At 44.9% G+C, this 4,890-nt stretch overlaps 1 pseudogene across 1 annotated transcript; it reads right to left on the minus strand.

Annotated features, from left to right (window-relative positions):
• Positions 1-1,982: 1,982 nt before the first annotated feature.
• LOC112635554 lies at positions 1,983-3,813 on the minus strand (annotated as a pseudogene). The gene is made up of 2 exons (XR_003121937.1): positions 2,709-3,813; positions 1,983-2,401 (listed from the first exon to the last, which is right to left on the minus strand). The product of XR_003121937.1 is annotated as a heterogeneous nuclear ribonucleoprotein K-like (transcript).
• Positions 3,814-4,890: the final 1,077 nt, after the last annotated feature.

A 4,890-nucleotide genomic window follows, 5' to 3' on the forward strand; every position in this document is an offset into this window, starting at 1 on the left:
GTCCCAACAGTGAAAGAGAACCTGCACTGGTCCTTCTGGGCCTCCATGCCTGGATTCAGCCTCAAGGCATCTTCATCTCTATGAAGAAGTAGGTGGCCATGTGACCATGTGTGAGAGACCCAGACCCTGGGCTCATGTGGTGTGTCCTTGAGCTCATGTCTGGGCATTTCTCCTGGGCCTGGGCCACCCTGTGTCCCTCACTCCAAATCCTCACTCTGATTTGGAGCTAAGTGAAGACAATTCAGTTCTCTTGTATAAAAGAGGATGCTGTAGGACACAGTAAAAAACCATCATTGGAATAACGTCTAAATTAGAGCAACAACACAAAGATTTAGACACTATCCTCTCAAGGAATTGTTTTTATTTAAATAGTAGACACCAGCAATGAGTGCTAATTGTTTCACATATAATGGTTCTTTCTAACAACCACTAGCATCAGAATCACCTGAGAGCCTTATTAAATATGTAGACACCTGGCTTCTACTGCATCAGAATCTCTATAGCTGGGCCTGGAAATCTAATTAAAGTTAAGGAATTATTAATTTAATTAGATTTGTTGGGCATGTGGCCAAAGCCCTTATCCAACCCATGCTACATCTTAATTATGAGAATCCAGAGTGGTTTCCCTTGGTATTCAGAAGACCTCTGCCATTTGTGGATTCAAAAATCGTAATTTAAATTGTGGAAGAGAAAACACAAGTATCCATGACATGTAGCCATTAGGAGTTTCCCTCAGGCACAAAGTACAAATCAAGCGGGATGGGGTCAGCCAGTGCCCAACAATCCTAGCCTCACAACATGACTTTGTAATTCTCTTTGTGGGCATTTATTTTATTTTGTTTTTTTCATCTTTTTTTAAAAATTGTACACAAACATTTCCTACATAATCCAACATACAACAGAAAAATGGTACATCTTTTTCTTTCATTTGCATACAATGGAAAAACAAGTATATATATATTTTACAAAGTTTAATTAATAAGACACTAGAACAAGTTGGCAGTTTAAGTCTATAGGTGAGAAATTATCTAATAAAAATAATCAATTTTTTCAGCATTAGTCACTTCCATAACCAAGTGTTATTCTGATTAATAAAACTTGCTGCCAATCAGAATTCTGATTGGTATATATATATTATGATATACTCATACCATTACTCAACTTGTAGTACTGCTCCCCACCTTAGTTCTTCACAACTACTAACATAGAAAATTGTTGAAAAGTAGGGGCAAGCATTTGCAAAAACAAAAAATCCCCAGCTTATTATAAGCATGAATATGTATGATGGAATTTCTTCCCAGCAATAGACTTCCAGACTATCAAGAAATCACCATAACTGTTTGCCAAGTTATTTTCCCTATGTCCAACAAGAGATGCACTTATACGTCCAACAGAGGAGCTGAAAATCGAACTTAGTTTGGGGGTGAGTTGGGAAATTCAGCCACCATTTCAAAATAACTGTCTTAAAAAAAAATGACCACCAAAAATAGGTTCACTAAATTTATTTTTAAAATCATAAAACTTTTCTTACAAAAGAGCATTACATTCTGCACACTGCTCTGAACAGATGCCCGGGGCATGTGGACTATTGTTACTTTTCCTCCCTTTCCCACCCCCTAAATGTTACAGTGACCACAAAGCAAGGTGTTCACAATTACATGGGGGGAAGTTTTTTAAACCACCAACAATAACAAAAAATAAAATCCACTCATTCTGCTGCTGTTTCAAAATTTCAACGTTAGTTTTTCACACCCTTCCCCCCACAACCCTGTTCGTAAGGAGCTAAAACATTACATCTGGTGAACAGCAAAGATTTCACTACACCTCAAATGCAAAACACCTATGAGGCAGAGGAATGTTGGCTTTTTAAACAGAAGCAGATTAAAAAAAAAAAAAAAAAAAAAAAAGATGCAGGACTCCTTCAGTTCTTCACTAGTCTTAGAAAAACTTTCCAGAATACTGCTTCATACTATAAAAAAGAAAAAAATATCTTGCATTAGAATCCTTCAACATCTGCATACTGCTTCACACTGTTCTGCAGCAAATACTGTGCATTCTGTATCTGGTCCTGTGTTCCTGTAATGGTAATGATCCAACCTTCGGAACTTTCTAAAGGCTCATCAATTTTGATTGAAGCTCCCGCCTTAAGACGGATTTGTTTAATCCGCTGACCACCTTTGCCAATAATAGATCCAGCCAAATCTTTGGGAATAGTTACTTGTGTAGTAATAATAGGTTCACCAAGATCACCATATGAGCCACGACCCCCTGCATAGGAATACTCATATCCGGAGCCACCCTGTGGTTCATAAGCCATCTGCCATTCCGATGGGCTCCATGTATCTATTGCAGAGTCCCAAGTTTCATCAGCACTGAAAACCAACCATGCCGAGGTAACGGTCTCCAGGTCTCCCTCTTCTTTTTTTTTTTTTTTGAGACGGAGTCGCGCTGTGTCACCCAGGCTGGAGTGCAGTGGCCCGATCTCGGCTCACTGCAAGCTCCGCCTTCCGGGTTTACGCCATTCTCCTGCCTCAGCCTCCGAGTAGCTGGGACTACAGGCGCCCGCCACCACGCCCGGCTACTTTTTTGTATTTTTAGTAGAGACGGGGTTTCACCGTGTTAGCCAGGATGGTCTCGATCTCCTGACCTCGTGATCCACCCGCCTCGGCCTCCCAAAGTGCTGGGATTACAGGGTTGAGCCACCGCGCCCGGCCCAGGTCTCCCTCTTCTGTCATAGGCCATGAGGTCTCCCCCTCTAGGTGGTGGTGGTGGAGGAAGAAGAAAATTCCGAGCTCTGCTACCACCCTGGCCGGCTCGCCCAGGAGGAGGGGGAGGTGGTCCTGGATGAGGGCTCATATCATCATTCTCTTCTAGATGGAGGCATGAGACGCCCACCCAGACCAGGAAGAATTCTGTCAAAACCCCCTCTTCCCCGCATGGGAAATCCCAATGGGCGTCCACGGCAGTCATCAGACATCATTGTAAAATCACCATAATCACAGGTTTCATCGTAAAAATTGGGATCATAAGGCTGTGCACGTCCTTTGATGGGAGACTCAGATATAAGATCAAGGATATCTTTATGCACTCTACAACCCTATCGGATTTTCCTCCAATAAGAACAACTCTGTCAGTGGAATAAGGACAGCATTCCTGGAAAAGCTTGATGGTCGTTTGAGGGTTTTCTCGAAGTTCTTTGATTTTAGCACCTTTGACCCCAATAATTCCTCCTGCTAGACTCTGATAAACCAACAGCCTCAACTCGCAAAGTCACTTCCTTTATAGTGTTGGTAATTTAAGCATTCCACAGCATCAGATTCGAGTGGGAGCTGGCTGGTTGCTGTCGATGATGGCAACTGCAGGCCCTCTTCCAAGGTAAGGATGATTTTCTTCAGAATTTCTCCAATTGTTTCAGTATCAGCACTGATACTCAGTATGTGCTTGGGGCCACTGCTGTCTGGGACTGAAACACTGGCACTGTAGTCTGTACGGAGAGCCTTAATATTCTCGCCTCCTTTTCCAGTCACTGCCCCAGCATTCTTGCTCTGAAGCAGAACGCGTAATTCAACCATCTCATCAATGTTTCTAGATCTTTTAAATGCTTGTACCTCTTCCATATCTTCTACAGGGCGTTTACCAAATTCACCATTGGTTTCAGTGTTAGGGAAGGTTTCTTCTGGCTGTTCAGTTTCCATATTCTTTTATTAAATGGGCACACCAATCAGTTATTATAGATCCTTGCAGAGCAGAACTGAAACGTTCTGGAGCGCACCAACAACCCACAGCCCAGCTGCAGTAGCCCGGATCCGACAGGAAATGGCGGCCCGCGTAACGGCGGCTACGTGCTACTAGGCGGAGCCGAGCGCCGACCCCTCCTCCACCCACCGCGCGGTACCGAGGTCTCATCCCCCGCATCCTCCCCCCACCGTCGGAGACAAAGCCACTGAGCCAGCCCTGACTGTTCCATCCCCGTCGCTCCAGCTACGCTCGGGCCGGGAGACCCACGTGGGCATTTATTTTATAAGAGGAATTATTTGCTAAAATTGAATTGATGATTTTAAGGATTCACAAAGGTCTCAGGACAAGCAGGAGTCTCCTCTGGTCTGATATGAAGTCTTCCCTTCAATTCTCCAGAAATTTCTCCCTTCCTTCCTTCCTTCCTCCATCCCTCCCTCCCTTCCTCCCTTCCTCTTTTCTTTTCTTTGCCCCCTCCCCTCCCTCTCCCTCCCCTCCCCTTCCCTCCCCTCCCCCCACTCGTCCTCTCTCCTCCCCCTGCCTCCCCTCTCCTCCCCCTGCTCCCCTCCCGTCCCCTCCCCTCTCCTCCCATCTCCTCCCCTGCCTCCCCTCTCCTCCGCCCGCCTCCCCTCCCCTCCCCTTCTCTTCCCTCTTCTTTTGTTCTTTTTTTGAGACAGCCTGTCACCCAGGCTGCAGTGCAGTGGCGTGATCTTGGCTCACTGTGCCTGCACCTCCCAAGTTCAAGTGATTTTCCTGCCTCAGCCTCCTCAGTAGCTGGGATTACAGGTAGGCACCACCACACTCAGCTAATTTTTGTATTTTTAGTAGAGACAGGGTTTTACCATGTTAACCAGGCTGGTCTTGAACTCCCGACCTCAAGTGATCTGCCCACCTTGGCTTCTCAAGGTGCTGGGATTACAGGCGTGAGCCACCATGCCCAGCTGCAATTCTCCAGACATTTCACAAAATTCCCACTTCTACTAACATTGATAGTCTAAAAAAATTAAATCTGGGTTATCTTTCGCCTCTACAGCACTTGGCTCAGGTGACAGTCCCTATTTTCAAACACCCTCTTTTCTTAACCTTTTTGATGCCAACTCTTGTTTTCTTTCACATATTTCCGTTGATCTTTTATTGCTTTCTGCCTTCTGCAGA

Source organism: Theropithecus gelada, chromosome 11 (genome assembly GCF_003255815.1).
Source record: "Theropithecus gelada isolate Dixy chromosome 11, Tgel_1.0, whole genome shotgun sequence".
NCBI lineage: Eukaryota > Metazoa > Chordata > Mammalia > Primates > Cercopithecidae > Theropithecus > Theropithecus gelada.